This window comes from Canis lupus, chromosome 2, assembly GCF_003254725.2.
Source record: "Canis lupus dingo isolate Sandy chromosome 2, ASM325472v2, whole genome shotgun sequence".
Classification (NCBI taxonomy): domain Eukaryota; kingdom Metazoa; phylum Chordata; class Mammalia; order Carnivora; family Canidae; genus Canis; species Canis lupus.
Window position 1 is genome coordinate 42,112,789 of NC_064244.1, and position 18,730 is coordinate 42,131,518.

At 38.2% G+C, this 18,730-nt stretch overlaps 1 protein-coding gene across 1 annotated transcript in view; it reads right to left on the bottom strand.

Moving 5' to 3' along the window:
• ANKRD55 (ankyrin repeat domain 55) overlaps nt 1-18,730 on the bottom strand; it is a 568,067-nt gene that overhangs the window by 160,238 nt on the left and 389,099 nt on the right. Inside the window, exon 17 of the mRNA XM_049102766.1 lies at nt 15,483-15,603. The gene's annotated coding sequence lies outside the window, so the exon portion shown is untranslated. The remainder of the gene's footprint in view (nt 1-15,482; nt 15,604-18,730) is intronic.

Consider the following 18,730-nt stretch of genomic DNA (forward strand, 5'->3'; position numbering starts at 1 on the left):
TATTATTTAAAAAGAAAACTTACTATGAAAACATGTTTGTTTTTCCCCCTATCTTCTACCCCACTGATGCTTTCCCGTTTTTAACACTGTCATATATCTGTATGGATCTATTTAGTCATGTCTTTATATTCTTACTAAATATCTGTATTCTTATGTTAAAAATTAAATAAATGGTACCCGCAACTTGCTTTATTACAAGTCTTTGAGATCTATGTGTTTTGATATAAAGAGGAAATGGACCATATATTGTTATATAATATCCTATCATATTAACAAATCACACTTTATCCATTATCTTATTGGTAGGGCATTAATGTTTCTTTCCTTTTTTTTTTTTGCTATTAACAGCAATTCCTAATAAACATCATTGTCTATGTCTCTGTAGTGAGATGAATGATATTCCCAAATATTTGTTCATGTCCTAATCCCTTGAATCTGTGAACATTACATTATATGGCAAAATATGTGTTTAAGTTAATGACTTGAGAGGAAGCTCTTATCCTGGATTATCCAGGTGGGCTCTAAATTCAATTATATGTATCCTTGTAACAGAGAGGCAGAGGGAAATTCAACAGCACACATAGAGGTGAGGGTGATGTGAAGACAGAGCAGAAAGAGACATAAACACACACAGCCACAAGCCAAGGAAGAGCAACAGCCACCAGAACCTGGAAGAGGCAAGGAAGAAATTCTCCCCGGGCCTCTGAAGGGAGCACAATGCTGCCTCCACCTTGATTTCCAAATTCTGGCCTCCAGAACTGTGAGAGAACAAATTTCCGTTATTTTAAGTCATCAAGTTTGTGGTAATTTGTTATAGCTGCTATGGGAAACTAATAATGTACTATGCATAATCATTTTCTAGCATTTACACTTAGGAGTCGTAGAATATGTATATTTTATACCTTATTTAGGAGTTTGGAGAGGATTCTAATTTATATTCTCCACAGCAATACATAATATTTTCCATTTCCCACATCCTTGCCAGTTGCTGATATTGTTGGAGTTCAAAATCTTGGTTATTACAAAAGCTATAAAAGAGTATTTCATTATTATTTCATTTGCACCTCCCTGATTACTTGTGAGGTTGAGAAAATGTTTGTATGATTCTTGGTCACTTGAATTTCCACCTCAGTGAGTTTCCTATTCATAATCTTCATACACGTTCATTGGTTTGTTTATATTTTTCTTATTATTTCAGTAGTCCTTTACATTTCTGAATACTAATCCTCAGTCTCTTACCGATAGTTCAAATATTTTCCATAAGTCCTTGTATCTCTTAACAATGATATATTCTGAAGGAGAGGAGCTTTACAATTTAAAGATTTAGCAGATTTGTTCTTTATGAGTCATATTTTTTGTGTCTTGCCTAAGAAATCTTTCTCTACTTTCAAGTCAAAGGCTTTCCTATCCATTTTTTTTTTACATTTGTCTTAAAGTTTAGTTTTCCACATTTGATGTTCAACCTAATAGGAACCCATTTTTAAGAATAGTTTAAGCAGTAATATAATTTCATTTTTTTCCTTTATAAAAGTCACTTACACCATTTTCCCACTGGTTTGTAATACTACCTTGATCACATAAAAATCACATAACCTGTCATTTCTGGGTCTCTAGTGTCCCAACCTGCAGATCTATATGCCTATATCAATGCCAGTGTCACTGTTGAATTCCTAAGGGCTCAGGAAGGAGCTGCATATGACCTCCAGAATAGAGATGCATCTGCCTGAGTCAAGAGAACACAGGAAGGATGTAAGCTCTAAAGGAACTCATGATAAGTTCCCATGGAGAGAGATCCATTTTGAGCATCTACTGAACCCAAAAGTGCAATGTTACCTGGTAAACTAAGAATTGCCTTCTTCTTTTACTTCTCTCTCTCACATCCTTTTCAATCCTGGCTGGGTCAGAAAGAAGAGCTAGTAAATGGGGGAGCAAGTGGGGACGCAGAGAGAACTGAATCAATCACACCCATATTGCCAGAGGCAGGCAACCATTAACTAGGTCTTAGCACAGTGAGTGGGGAGAAGTCCTACCTCTCAATGAATCTGAAAGCCCCTGTACTGGACTGGACATTCTAGAAATATGCAGGCAATGAAATCATGATTTCAGACCTTATGTCCTTTGTAGGCAGGTGAAAATTATCCCATTAAATAAATTGGAAGGGTCATTGGTAGGGAAAAATAAAGTTGTATCCAATCACCTCTCCTAAGTCATGCAGTCAACCCCTTAGTTACATGTTATTCTCATCTCCATCCACTCCTTAAACCTCTCTTCATTCAGTTGTTGAGTCACTACAGTTCCTCAAATCAACCCACTGGTTGATGCCTCCAGAATTTTGCACATGCTGGTCTCCCAGCCTATAATGTCCTCTGTCCCTCCTCCTTCTTCTCTACCTGGGTAATTCCTAGTTATCTTTCACAACATTGTCTCTCCAACATCACCTTCTCTGAGATACATTCCTCTAACCTCCTCTTTCCCAGCCATATTTAGATGCATACTCCTATATAAAACCTCATCACATTATAGTTGTTGAAATTATGATATATTGTTGATTTCATGTATGCCTCCCCACCCCCAAATATGTCTTATAATATCCTTTATGCTTAGCATAATGCCTCCAACATAGTAGGCAGTCAGTAAACAACTGCCAATGGCACGTGGTAAGAGTAAAGAATAGATTAAGAGCCCACACCCAAGATTCTTTTGGGAAATCCCCAAGCTTTTGGAGAAGAGTAAAAGACCTCTGGAAGGTATACAGCAGGCAGGAATTAGAAGAAATTAAACTGGTAGCAGAAAACAGGAGAAGGTAGATCTATTCATAGACAACATGGGCATAGCATGCTTAGAAGGATCATCTTTGAAATCTGAAGGATTTTTCCTCCCGTGTGGACCTTGAAATTACCCCCCCTTTTTTTTCAGGTTCCCTGGAAGTTTGAGTTGGAGAGGGAAGTATGGAAAAAGCTAGCATTCATAGGCATTATCAAGATTTTTGTTCAGTTGAACTTGAGTATTGTGAGATGAAACGATGTGGATACCAAAAAGATATATTCCCAAGGTTCCTAGAGAGACACTCAAGTGAACATAATTAAATGAAAGGAAATTGAAATAAATGTGTAGGATGTGTCTGGCACTGTTCTTGGCATACTACTTCACTCAAGAAAGAATTCTGAGGATCCTGAAGAAAACAACAAACATTTCTTTTTTTTTTTTTTAAGATTTTATTTATTTATTCATGAGAGACATACACAGAGAGAGAGAGAGAGAGAGAGGCAGAGATACAGGCAGAGGGAGAAGTAGGCTCTATGCAGGGAACTTGACATGGGACTCGATCCCGGGTCTCCAGGATCCCACCCTGGGCTGAAGGCGGCGCTAAATCGCTAAGCCACCTGGGCTGCCCAATAACAAACATTTCTGATAGAAATTCTACATGAGGAAATCCCTTAGCTTAGAACATGGAAAGACAGACAAAAAGAGATATGAAAATCTGCATACATGCACACACACATTTGTATCAGCATTTCATCACTGCCTCTCATGAGTAAGTGCTACTTTCTTGACTCTTTTCCCTGTAAATGATCCTGCTCATGATGTTTATAATAAAATGCAGCAGTAATAAAATATGGTGAAAGATGAATGGATGTATTTAAAAAGTAGTTATACAAAAGACTGTTTATGTTGCGTGGCAGACCATTTTTCATACTAAAAGTGGCTAAATTTATCTACATAAATCATGATCATGTTCACTGCTTTTTCCTGTAAAGACTTACTGAAAATGGACTGACTTCTCTAAACTCTTCCAGATTTAACCTCTAGTCTTTGTATGTTGAGCACTGGATATCAACAGTTAGCTTATTGTTGGTCTTACCTGAAGGTGAACCACTTCTCTCTGGGGAAATCCTAATTCCTGAGAAGCCCACTAGCTGCAATTTTTTTTTTAACTCTTAGTATTCATTTTCAGCTTTGACATAAAACAGAATAGTGGATTTGGGAGCCAAAAGACCAGAAGTGAAGACTCTTAAGAGATTCTGTTTCTTCCTATTGTTATGGAATAAAAAGAGCGTCAGGACTGGCCTTTGCTCCTTTCTAGGCCTTCCTTTCTCAGGTTGAAGTCCAGTGAGGAGGAATTACTGTTTGTTTGCTTCTATACCATCAATCTCTCTCATCTTTTCACATCCCCACCCCTCTCCAGCTGACTACTGAAATCTGAAGACATTTGTCAGAGATTTTTCTTGCTTGTATTAAGGTTTTTGGTGGGGGAAATCAGAACAAATTTGTCATATATGTAAGTTTTATAATAATTGTCATCATCATCATCATCATCATCATCATGGATTCCAACATCTTCATAAATAAGAACATTATAATAGTCTCTATCTCTTATTGATCATTTACTACATTCTTGGAAATGTCTAAGAATGTTTCACAAATTATCTCATACAATATTCACCACTACTTCATGGAGTAGGTAATGATATTATTTTCATTTTATACATGAGGAAGTTCGAACTCAGAATTTTTAAATGACTTGCCCAACGTCTCAGAGAGTGAGAGTAGCAGAGCCAGGACTGAAATCAGGGCTCTCTGATTCCAAACTCATGTTCTTTACCACTGTACCATATGTATGCACACAGCACAAAGTACTCTTCATTGTTTATGGCTTTTTACTTTGGGAATTTTTTCCCAAAGATGTTGTTTTGGCAACATCTTAATCCCAGTCCTAACTTTATAGCCACCCAAAAGCATATACATATCCTACAAACTCATCTTAAGGTTGTTCTAAGCAAAATATAATTACAAATTATATTGTGGTAAGTAATTTTTTAAAAGTAGTTATTCAAAATAAAATATGCAGCAGTTCTCATGCTCTCTAAGGGTGACTTGTGGAAAGTTGATTCTTTATAATTTTAATTCTATATTTTCTGTTCCTCGGTTCCTTTTCTAAAAAGTCTTTTTAAGAAGGACTAAATCAGAGGGAAAAATTAATGTGATTTTAAGGGCAGATTGGTTTATGCTGATTTTTAATTTTATTCCATTTCCATATTTGAACATCACTTAGTAAGCAAAATAGTAGTAATATTTTTCTTGACAAGGCATAAATTATAAATTCCCATATTCCCTAAAAGAGACTTTACAGAAAGAAATTTCACTGATATGAAGTTAATTTGAATCCATTTACAAAAAAATTCATGAGGTTTGCATATATTTGACAAAAATGTACAGAACTTGTACAATGAGAACAATAAAACATTGCTGAATTAAAGTACAGAAGATCTAATTCAGTAGGAGAGATATACTATGTCTACGGATTAGAAAACATTGTTCAAAGGCACTATAGTGAAGAAAGAGGTTCAGAGTATGCCACTCCAAAATATGCCACTCTGGAATAAAGATTATTTTGAGCTAAATGCAATTAAGAAAAAGTAGACACAGGATGAGCTCTCTGCCCCCTTCCTATTGTGTGAAAGCAAAACATAAATTCCCATTGTGGAGGTGTCCTCCTCTCACTTCCTTACCAGGATGGGAGAACAACCTTATATTTTGAGATGAGATGCCACTAGAAGTCTACAACAAACAAAACTTACTAACTAGCCCTCATCATCCATTAGCTTCTCTCTATATTTACCTTCCCACAGTATGTCACCCCTAAATGCCTAAACTTCTTTTCCTGTCTTGTCACTTCTCTACAAATTTATTTTCTTTTGTTAAAATTCTATCTAAACCCCATGGTCTAACCACTCCTTCCATTTATTCATCACTAAGTTTCTCCCACATGTATATGCACTACTTGTTTGTTAATAAACTTGTTTGTTTTTCTGTTGTTAGTCTATCTTAGTCTTATCAGTTACTTTTCATGGTCACAGATGTGGAACCCAGAAGAGTAGAAGGAAAATTTTTTTTCTCTGCTATAGGGTCAAAAACCTATGGTCCATGGACCAAAGCTGCCTGCTTTTGTAAGCAGTTTTATTGGAACATGGCCATGCCTATTCATTTATCTATTGTATGGCTGTTTTTGCCCTCCCACCTTGCCAAATTTAAAATATTTACCATCTAACCCTTTAGAGAAAAAGTTTGCCAACTCCTGAATTGTAGATTTAGCATAATCTCAACTAAAATCCATCAGATATTTTTGGTATGTAAAAACTGAAAAGCTAATTCTAAAATTTGCATGGAAATGCAAAAGACCTAAATTGACAATCTTGAAAAAATGACAATATTAGAAGACTGACAGCAACTGATTTTAAAGTCAATTTGGACTGCTTAGGGCTCTGCCACCTGGCTGGCATTTTTCCTAAACTTTGGACCTCCTCTTTCTTGATTCTGACTTTTAAGGAAGTCTCTTCTTGAAAGGACCCATTTCCTTGATGGGTTTGTACAGGGAAAGAGATGATCTTCATTCCACAGCTTGTGTGACATATGCAGTTCTGATGAAAGGCTGAGTGTGTATGAAGGTAAAAGAAAACAACTTCACCTACTAAACTCAATGCGCTTCACGGCTGGTACACATGAGTGCCACTCCAAGGGAAAAGTCTTTCATGGAATGATTTCTGAGTCAAGCAGTCCCTTGACTTGAGTGTCTCCCACTCCGTGGGATTCTACTTTGACCTTTTCTGCTATAACCACTTATGAATCCACTATTTTTTTAAAGATTTTGTTTATTTATTTATGAGAGACACAGAGACAGAGACACAGGCAGGGGGAGGAGCAGGCTCCATGCAGGGAGCCTGATGTGGGACTCAATCCTGAGTCTCCAGGATCAGGCCCTGGGCTGAAGGCAGCGCTAAACCACTGAGCCACCCGGGCTGCCCTGAATCCACTATTTCTCCCTCTAGAGTTCAAGTGTGGGCAAAACCAAAATCCTCTTCTTTTTCTTATTCCTTTTACCTCATGCATCATCTAGGGTCCTCTACCCCTTAGCCTCAAAACAAGCCAGTTAAATAATGTTCTTATTTTTAATTGGCAAAAGACTTCTAAAAGCTATGAAAACCAAAAGCAGAATAATCAAGAAAATAATGAATCCCACAACTGTCCGATTTATAAAGCTTGGCTTGTCGGTCTGATAGGACTAAAATTATGTTTAGGATACTCAATTTTGGTTTGGTTTCATGCTTTGTCTCAGATCTTTGTCATCCTCAGGTCATTTCCTAATATTCAGAAACTGATCTAGATCTTCTTGGACAATCCTTCATATTTTGCTCAGTCTAAAGACTGGCAACCAATGCCTTAAAACAATTTTTTCATGTTTCTGCCACCTGTATTTCCTAGGGGTCTCTAATTCAACGTCTGCTTGGAGATATGAGCCTAGTTCAAAAGTGACTTAAAATGCGGTGGTGGTTGATGCTTTCCATTCCCAATAATTATGTAGCATTGTTAATATGGTCTCATAGTTAAGACAAAATGATTTTAAAATCACACTGTCTGGTTTTAACTCCTATTTCCACTTTTGCTAGCTCTATAACTTCGGGCAGGTCACTTAACCTCTCCATGCTTCCATTTCCTCATCAGTAAAGTGAGGATGATAGTGCTTACCTAGAAGCCCTATTTTGTAAGGTTATGTTGGGTATACATTGGGATGATAAACAAAATAGACTAAGGAATCACAACTATTTGTCTCTACTTTATCACTAATTTTTTCCAGGCCTCAGGTATCAGTTTTGCTCACCTCTGAGTTAACATTGAATAGGTGAGGAGGCAACTCATTTTTCATGATGCCCACAGATATAGGGAGGGTGCATATCCCTAAAAGAAATAGACAATAATCTAAATTAGGTGGTAGACAGTGTGATGAGCAGAGCAGTAGAGTGATATTAGTAGAGATATACTCTTCAGATGTGAGCAAGAATGCTACAGGAATGCCCCTCTAGCACTGGCCAGCCCACTGTCTAACTCAAATTTCCAAAAAGTGAAAATTAAGCTCATTTCTTTCTTTCTTTCTTTCTTTCTTTTTAAAATTCTTATTGGGGGATACCTGGGTGGCTCAGTCAGTTAAGTGTCCAACTCTTGATCTCAGCTCAGGATTTGATCTCAGGGTTGTGAGATCAAGCTCTCCATTGGGCTTACAGTAGGAATGGAGCCTACTTAAAATTTTTAAAATATTTTTAATTTGAGTATAGTTGACACACAATGTTACATTGGTTTCAGGCATACAATATAGTGTTTCTCTTCTCCATATGTTATACTACGCTTACCAAAAGGATAGCTACTATCTGTCATCATACAACATCATTGACTATATTCCCTATGCTGTGCCTTTTATATCAATGACTTATTCATTCCATAACCAAAAGCTTGGATCTCCCACTCCACTTCACCTATTTTGCTCATCCTTTAATCCCCTTTCCCTCTGACAGTCATCAGTTTGTTCTCTGAATATATAGGTCTGATTCTGATGTTTTTGTTTTGTTTTTTTAAAGATTTATTTATTTATTCATGAGAGACACAGAGAGAGAGGCAGAGACACAGGCAGAGGGAGGAGCAGGCTCCATGCTGGGAACCTGATGTGGGACTTGATCCCCAGCCTGGGATTATGCCCTGAGTCAAAGGCAGCCTCTTAACCACTGAGTCACCCAAGCATCCCTGATCCTGATTTTTTATTGTCTGCTTATTCATTTCTTCTTTTTTTTAAAAAAAATTCCACATATAAGTGAAATCATATTGTATTTGTCTTTCTCTGATTTATTTCACTTGGTATAATACCCACTAAGTCCATCCATATTGTTACAAATAACAAGATCTCATCCTTTTTTTATGGCACATGGTGTGTGTGTGTGTGTGTGTGTGTGTGTGTGTGTGTGACCATTTTTTTTGGTCTTTTTTATTTTTATTTTTTTATTTCTTCTTTATTGGAGTTCAATTTGCCAACATATAGCATAACACCCAGTGCTCTATTCATTTGTTTATTAATGGATACTTAGGTTGCTTCCATATTTTAGCTACCATAAATAATACTGTAATAAACATAGCGGTGCATGTATCTTTTCAATTAAGTGTTTTTGTTTTTTGAGGGGTAAATACCTCATAGTGAAATTATTGGATCATATGGTATTTTTTCTTTTCTTTCTTTCTTCTTTCTTTCTTTCTTTTACCTCCGTACTGTTTTCCATAGTGGCTGTATCAATTTACATTTCCCACCAACAGCATATGATGGTTCTTTTATCTCTAGATCCTCACCAACACTTATAATTTCTAGTCTTTTTGATTTTAGCCATTCTGACGGGTGTGAGGTGACATCTCATTGTGGTTTTGATTTGCATTTCTCTGATGATTAGTGATGGTAAGCATCTTTTCTGATGCCTATTGGCCATCTGTATCTCCTGGTGTCCATTTTTTTCTTGTATGTTTTTCCCTTTCCAAAGAAAGGAAGCAAAGCCCTTCATACAGGTGGAAACTGTGGCTTAAGTTTTATTTCTTCAGGTAGATCCTGTTATCATTCTCTTAATCAGATTTGTGAGTCTCCTCTAAACTTTCACCAAGTACTGCATTTTCTTCTGCACTATGAACCACAGCTGGATATGACATTCTACCAAGGTCTGACTTATGGTGATTATAAAAAGATTAGCACTGCTCTATGGTGCTCTCTTACTACCCCATTTGGTGCCCAATGTAATCACAAAACTACATCACTACTTTCTGAGTCTACAAGTATTTTATTTAGATATAATATGTACATGCCCAGTATACTAATTCATTTGAAAATGTCTATCATTGGGATGCCTGGGTGACTCAGTTGGTTGAGTCTCTGACTCTTGATTTTGGTTCAAGTCATGACCTCAGAGCCCTGAGACTGAATCCCACATTGGGCTCTGCACTCAGCAGGGAAGCTGCATGAGATCCTCTCTCTCGCTCTCATTCCCTCTACCCCTCCCCTTGGTTGTGCACACACACCACACACAGAATTAAATAAATAAGTCTTTAAAAAAAAAAAGAAAATGTCTATCATTATTACAAAGGCTACTTTGCTGAGGTTTTTTCTCTCACTATGTTCCAGTGGATAATGGAATTCTTCATTCTGACAATGAAGCAGAGAGGGGTCATAAAACTTCATTCTGCAATATTTTCCCTATTTGCTATGTGTGCATTCCTTACTGATTTAGAAATTACTCAAGTTTCCAAAAGAAGGAATGATTTTAAATAGGAATCGTTAAAACATTCTGATGCATTAGTATTTCTCTCTGGGATGAATGTTAAAAATAAGAGTTATGTAGGTGGAGACAGAAAAACCAAATGTAGGAGGGAGAGGGAGGACGGACTATAATTTCTACTCGACACATGGCTATTCTGGCTATTCAAGAAGTGATGAGATTTTAGGTCAGCCAAAAATGCAAAAGATAACCTGAAGAAGAAAAGGGCTTACAGATATGGTTGTAGAATGCAGTTATCTCTAACTCACCCTGTCTTTGCTCCAGAGCATTTTATACAGAGAGAAGGCTTATTATATCTACCAGTGAAGTTTCTTAATGAAAGCAGTTTGGTTATGAAGACATACTCCCATTTGTGATCTCAAAAAACACCAAAGTAGACTTAAAATATTAGCATTATTTCTTCATGTACTATGTCAGCACACAAAAAATATTTCATTACTTTTGAGGTTTTGCTGCTTAAAGAACAAATTGGGCTAACAGTTCCCCCTTATTGACACATAATGGAGAAATTCTTAAACTATATCAAAATCAGCTAAATGAAAAAAAAAAAAAGAAAAAATCAGCTAAATGTTGTAAAACCCCCAATATTTCAAGGGCTTTTAAAAAGGTTTATTTCTTCTCTCACAGTCCAATGCAAGGTTCTTTGAAGTGGAGGAATGGAGCAGGAAAGTCTCCTCCTTGTGGGTGTTTGGGTCCTTACATCTGGAAGTTATGCCATTTTCTGGGACCCTGGGGTCACCCTGGATCCTCAGGCATGGGCTGGCAGAGAAGAGAGGGAAGGAGTGGAGGACAAAGCCTAATAGTAATAGCCATTGCTTCCACCCACATTCTTTTAGGCAGACTATAAGGGAGACTGAGAAATATAATTTAGCTGTGTGCTCAGAAAGGAGAAGAAACAAGTTTGGTCAGCATTCAGCAAGTGTCTGCGATATAAATTTAAATTAAAGATCACATATTAACAGGACGGAAGCTGAATGTTGCCCCCAGTTCTGAAGTTCCTTCAGGCTTGTAGCCAATCCTTTAAAAAATCGAATGAGTTTAAAGATTTGAATATGAGTAGAGTTCACACTTAAAAAAAAACTATTATTTTGGGGTTCTCTTGAAAAATCAAAAGATTGAACAGACTTCTGAACCTACATTTCTACTTGACATGAAATGGCTGGAATGAAGTAGCAGCTGCCCCCTTAGCCAGAGGCCAGCTCTCCAGTTTATCCTTCAGCCTGCTTCACTCACCCAGCTGCCTGGCCTCCTTGCTTTCTCTGGTCTGCATAATGATTTCATCTTGTTGATATTTTATATCTTGTCATTAATACATTAATAACAACAATTTACTTCAATAGATTGATTTGGGTGAGCAATTGTTAGACTGTGTTTTATTTTTTTTAAAGATTTTATTTATTTATTCATGAGAGACACAGAGACAGAGAGAGAGGCAGAGACAAAGGCAGAGGGAGAAGCAGGCTCCATGCAGGGAGCCTGATGTGGGACTCGATCCCTGGTCTCCAGGATCAGGCCCTAGGGTGAAGCCAGTGCTAAACCACTGAGCTACCTGGGCTGCCCTAGACTGTGCTTTAATTGTGGTGAAAACTGCTAGTCAACTCTATCTGAAACCCCCTTTCTCCACAGAGATCATGGTCCAATTAAGAAAGAATTGAGATACATATTTTATTTTTAGCTTAATCATTTGTTTAGTCATAATTCATATTCTGAATAGGATGATAATCTATCACGAGCACAGTTTGTTGAATGTGAACACTTTGCTTTCCTATTTCTTCTGGATCAATGCTTGCTGGGCTTGTGATTTCCAATTCCTTTTTATGGATTAAGAGCACTTTACAGACACACAGGTCTCAGGCAACACAACAAGCCTTGGGTTGATAGCAGAACAGTTTACAGAAATATAACCTACTTTACGGTTGTTGATCATTTGCTATTTGGGGGAGAGGAGTGAAGTAAGGTAGATTTGGTGTGTAGCTATGAAAAAAGAAAACAACAAACCTACCTTAAATAGAAGATTGATCCCAATATAGCTCCTTTGTGCTTCTTTTAAGATGAACATAAAATTGTTCCACAATTGATGTTTGGAATATTAACTACTTTGAAGGAGGAGATTGTTGGGTGAATTTTAAATGACAATTATAAATGAATTGTTTCTTTGGAGAACTCTGCACAAATATCTAAGGGTTGACTGTCAGAAGTCTGTATATCATTCTAAAAAGAAGGAAATAAGTTATCAAACTTAAAATGGATCAAACTGTCTACAAGAAATTATCTCTTAACACCCTGAACAGGTGAAAAAAATAAATATAAACATACCTAAGGCCAATTAACACTCACAAAATAAAAGCACATTATATTGAGAGCTTTATCTTTTTTGTTTGCTTTTTTCTTAATGGAGCAGAGATTAAAGTATTATTTTTTAGAGTCACCTGAAGGTTTTAATGTTCCTGGGAAATTTACTTATGTATGTAATGGCAGCCTTTCTATTGCTTTTCAGTTTACATGTTTGCATTTACATAGAATTTACATAAATTCTGAGCAAGAGAAGTTTTAAGTGGATTTATAAAAACACCAACAGAAGTACTGACATCATTTTTAATTTTTATTATTGATTTGGATGAGAGGAATAAGCTATAAGCTACTTGCTCAATTTTAGGCTTAAGTCAGCTCTTGGTATCAGGAAATAAACAGTAGCATAATTACAAATCCTAGTGAAGACAGAAAAAAATCTCTCTCCTGAGATAAAATATGAGAGGAATTTTTTTTTAATCACCTTGAAGGACTATCAAGGGAAGCTGTCCCTGGAGAAAAATAAGTTATTGAATGATGTGGGCTGCAAGAAGCCCACTGGAGAGGATCAGCATTGTCCTCACTCACCCAGCTACAGATTCCCACCCAATGTTAGGAAATGGGAATTATCCTCTTGTCCCAGATCAGGAAACTAAGGCTCAAACAGGTTGATCGACTTGCCCAAAGTCCATAAGCTAAATAATTAGGGCTGTAGGAATTCAAGTTCAAGGTCTCCAAACACCAAAATCTGAATTGAGAAAAGCAGACATGAATATAGAGAATAGCACACCAAGAGAGAGACTCAGATTGCACAAAAATGGACAGCAGCTTAGGTTTTAAATGTGGTTTGCCAACTAGATGACTAAAAGGAAGAAGTTTCAAAAGACCTGAGGCTAAGTGGGCTGAGGGATATAGTAATTCTCTCTCCAACTCCCAGAGACCGAAGACCGAAGCCTTAACCAGGGCACTTTGGTACCAGAAGGATACATGCTGGACAAATTCCAATAGAGCAATAAAAACAATAATGGGAACAGAGATTTATCTGTTGGAAAAATACACAAATCTAAGTGCCTCAAGCTTGCTCAAAAGGGCAGGAGGGTACTATGGACGGCAACCCTTTGAAGTGTGCATAGTACTAAGGAGAGAGTGTTCTGCTGTGGGGGTGTACTTGGGGGTTGGAAGAGATGAAACATGGACAAGAAACCTCTAAGCTGATAGCAGTAAATGTTTTTTTGGAAAAGTTACAGGGTAACTCCTTCAGGCTCTGATGTTTAACTTTCCCTGACTCACTCCTTTTCTGAGATTCCAATGTCTCCTGAAGAAACTCCTGTCCTATGCAGCCCCCACTGCTGCATGAGGAGCGCTGGCTGGATTGGCCCTCAGGGATGCTGCTCCCAGGGGTATGGCCACGGGAAGATTCAGATGGGCTGGGCAAGGTGACTCATTTGCTTTTCCTTCCATGGTCATTTCTATGAGTCACATACTTTTATCCAGTCCAAAATACAGGAAAGTAACATCAAAAAGCCTAACATGTTGTTATCAAACGTTTAATGAAAAAGAAAAATCCCCTCTCATATGATCCTTAAAGAAATGTTTATTTAGTCTTTCCATGTTGTTGCTATTTCTTTGATTTATCAGCATCCAGGAGGCAGGGTGAGGAGAAGGGAAGTTCTAAGACAGAGAAAGATTAAGGCAACTCTGCACTGCTGCTCTGAGGCAGTGACCAAGCTGCTGACCCTTGAAAAGAAAGGTCCAGCTCTTTTTCAATAAAAAAGGATTCCTTTTCTGAGCAAGATAGGAGTTCTAGTCAACTGAGTATTCTTCAGCTCTGTGTTTGTAAGAGCACGATGCCCACATCTAGTTAGCTGGAGACAGGGTAAGGTGGCAGGCATGTAGAGCATGGACATGGACATCAGATGGATCTGGATTTGAATCTTGGATCTGTCATTTACTAGCTATGTGATCTCAGGCATGATCCTTGACTACTCTGAGACTTACTTAGCTTTCAGATCTATAAAATAACCATTATACTAAAAACAATAGTAATGATAACACTAACATGTCTATCACTGCTGGAACTTGTATTGAGCAGGTATTCTTCTACAGACTTTACATATATTATCTCATGTAATTTTTACAACAACCTTACAGAAAGGTATTAATATTATCCCCATTTTCCAAATGCAGAAACTGAAGCAAAACCAGTTTTCTTTCTTTAAAAGAACTTGCCCAAGGGAATAGAAAGTGGTAAAGGCAACATATCTGCCTCCTCGGGTTGTTGTGAGGCTTACTAGAGGTAAAGCAGCTAAAGGTATTAGTTCTAACTAAACAACAATATACATGCTTTTTAAAAACCAAAAACAGGGACGCCTGGGTGGCTCAGAGGTTGAGTGTCTGCCTTCGGCTCAGGGTGTGATCCTGGGGTCCTGGGATCGAGTCCCATATCGGGCTCCCTGCATGGAGCCTGCTTCTCCCTCTGCCTCTCTCTTTCTGTGTCTCTCATGAATAAAGAAATAAAATCTTTAAAAAAAAAAAAAAAAAACAAGGAAAGGAGAACTCCCTTTCTAAATGCCCCAATTGTTACCTCTTTCTTTTTAAAATAAATGAATGAGCCTCTTTACTATCAACATCCTATGTAAGAGTAACCCACAGTATTCCTTATATTTGAACCCAAATTATCTATAAGTTGATGTAGATTATTTGCAAAAAAAAAGGTGTGAGCAACATTTGATACTAGGCTAGTACTTACTTCCCAGCTTTATTCAAGAAACCACTGTGTTCTTCCAATCAATCAAAATAAACATGCAGAAAACACTGGAAATTTACTCTTAGTAAACATGTTTACAAATCCAGGAGCATACTTCAGAGCAAAATAAAATGTCTTCTCTACACACACACACACACACACACACACACACCTCTAATATGGTGTTCAAGACCGTCTTTGAAGATGATGCTGAATAAAACTTTCTTATCCTGCATGTTAATCGGTGTATTAGTCTGGCTGCCATAAAACACCACAGGCTGGATTGGCTTGAAAAACAGAAATGTACTTACTCACAGTTCTAGAGGCTGGAAAGTTCAAGATCAAGGTTCTAGCAGGGTTTGGTTTCTGGTGAAGGCTTTCTTCCTGGCTTGTAGATGGCTGCCTTCTCACCATGTTCTCACAGGGCCTTTCCTTGACACATGTGGAAGGGATGAAGAGAGCCTTATAAGGCTATATAAATCTTATCAGATTAGGACCCCTATCCTTATGGCCTCATTTAACCTTAATCACCTCCTAAAAGCCCTATCTCCAATTACAGTCACATTGGGAGTTAGGATTTCCACGTAGGAATTTGATGGGGGACACAATTTAGCCCATGGCAGTTGGTTAGTCTAATCTGAATTTTGTGTAGAGGCCTACATATTTCAGAGACTCATTCATGACTCATTAAAATTTTCTATAGATTGTGGTCACCACTAGACCAGTAATGGTCAAAGGGCTGTGAATCAGGTGTTTGTGTAGTACATGAACAGATTAAACGTAATAGATAAGATCTCTTAGTAAAGCAGAATGAAAAGAGTCTCAGAATATAGGGTGGTGGTGTTCTTTCTAAAAATAAGTCTTGATGGCTATTGTGCTCCTAACACTGAGGGTTTTTTGGAACATAAACAAGTTACCTAAAAGCAAAAGTTAGATCTGGAAAGGAAAGGGCCCATTCTGCAGAAGGAACATGTTCTTTCCAAATGGTTTGCATAATTTCCTATGTAGCTTTCATGTTACAGAAAACAAACAGGTGTTTTGGATGACTATATAGACCAAGTTTCCATGTCTCTGAAATCTTACTGGGGCCAGATTAGTTTAAGAAGTCTTGTTAACTTTCCTTTCACATGTCATTTTAAACTCCAGAAGATATAAATGGGCTATTTTCTTGCTTTTAGACTTATTTTCTCCTTTTGACCAGGCATGCTCAAAAGTGGTGGTATCTTTGTGCACGGGTCTCAGTGGGGTAGTAGGGAAATGGGAGGGGTTGGATAAAAAACAAAACAAAACAGACTTTTCCAATTATGAAAATCCAGATAATAGCTTCTGGTACTCAAAACAGAACCTATTCTTAAGGCTATTGTCTTGAGAGTAGATTTTCAAGAATAAAAATTTATATTTCTCCCTTTAAAAGCCAAGATTTGGAGACTTGTCTTCCCATGGGGTAGAAAAGAATCATTCTTCCAGGACATCGAGGCCATGAATTTGCTGTTTTATGGTGGAGGAGTGATAGGATGCAGAGGGCATAAGTGAGAGCCCTGTTCCATATAGGGGGTGGGGCCCAGGGAAGAGTCAGATAAAAAGACCTCTGTAGCCTTGGTGGTATTTGAATAGGTACAGGGAGGAATGATGGCAAAGAAAGCTGGCTTTCACTTTCTTAGGATCCCAGAAAGAAACTAAATTTCCATCTGCCACGAAACCAGGCTATAGCATAAAGGATCAGACAGTGGAGGCCCTGAGGTTTTGTGCCTCCGTTTCTGTGTGGAAAGACTGTGAGCCTCCTGGGGCCCTCTCTGGTGCCATGAAGGTGATGAAGCAGAGGCTAGGTTTGGATGGAAGGTGCTACAGAGGCTCAGAGGGCTCTGGGGTGGCAGGCAGTGCTTGCTGAGGAGAGTCTGGGCCAGCCTTGGAGCACACCAGGCCTTGATCAACTTGAGAGAGAGACCAGATCACCAGATCACCTGCTCCTTAGACCAGAGCAGCCAAGTGACCCCCACCACTAAGCTCTGTCTCTTCTTTTCCACCTTACCCAAATTTTGTTTAGGCTGTTGTAAAGACATGTTACGTTCAGCAGTGCTTGCTGCCTAGAACACTGGTCTGCTCTCCAGCTCACTCTTTTAATCATTCATTAAATCCCAGAAATGTGTCCACTCTCTGTAAATTTTCCAGACCTCTTTGACTCCCATTCATTCTTCTCTCTTGGGGACCCCACAACACCCACTGAGTGAGCAACTAGTTTTGGCATTTAATCGTGTGCCACCTGGACTACTATTTCCACGTTTGGATCTTTTCTCTTTTCAAAAGCAAGATACCCAGTTTCTGGCATGAAAGTACTTTTGTTTTCTCATATATAAGACTTCAAAGGAAGAAGATATTTAATAAATTCATATTGAACAAATGAAGGCACTTGACTGCCTCAAAGGGATGGCCCCAGAGTTAATTTGATTCAAAAGAAAAGTACAGGTCAAAGGAATGCTTCTTGTTTTGCCATTTTCTTGGAGTGGAAAGTCCCAGCCAGTTATCAATTAATAGTGAGTATCAACACAATTAATCTAGTGTTTAACAGAGGGTGACTTCTGAAGATAACTCCACAGACAGAGCCTATTGTGAAACAGGCTAAATTCTGCCACAATTTATTTCCCTCTCTGGTGATTAGTCTGAGGACTAATCACTTAACTCCTGTAATGCCACACATGGAAAATGTACTCTGTCCTCAGTCTCATATGAATTAACAAGCCTGTGTTCCACCTTCCAGAAACAGAGCAGGTTGATACAGGGCTCCTGGCTTTGTGAGTTTATGGGCTGAAGGATTTTTGGGTGAAAAGCAATGGTACAAACACAAAGGAACCATTATTAGGGTCATCATATTGATGTTCTTGTATTATATCAGGTCAGGGGAGGATGAAACAAGGGCAGGACTTGGGCAAGTGACAAGACAGACTAGCAGTGGGAGCAACAGTGCTAGGTAAACAGTTGTAAATCCCCAAGGCTGGACCTTGTTAACATTTTACAGAATGCTTTGTCTCTTTTAAGCAAACTACAAAGCAAGAATAAATTCACACAACTTCTTTGGAGGTCAGTGAGATTTCTCTGTTTCTGTGGGAGATCACTAATTAATGACAAACTAATTTGTAGCTTGAGGTTCACCAAGTTGGATTTAGAAACCACACACCATTTTGCTTAGTAGCTTGGAGGAGACAGCTTAGGTAGAGGTGGCACACACATAAAAATGGTTTGCCCAGTGCCTGAAAGGCAACCCCACAGTTGGGTCAAGAGAAGCTACCCATCTCTCTTTCTGGTGCCCTTTTGGTGATTTGTTTCTGTTCTCCCTGCCTATTTGGCACCTTGGCACCAAGATTTCCAAGGTTCTGAAGAGCAGCATATCATGGGTCATTTCTCCATGGGGGTAACTGAGGAAGGAAGGAAGCTTATTCTCAAAGTACATGTAGCAAGGGTGTGATTTGGGAAAGAATAAAAAATATTACTATTTTGTTGAACATAAATGGTCAAGGAGCTAATTTCAGTAAGAAATTCCAGGCAGAAGTTTCAAACTGTCATG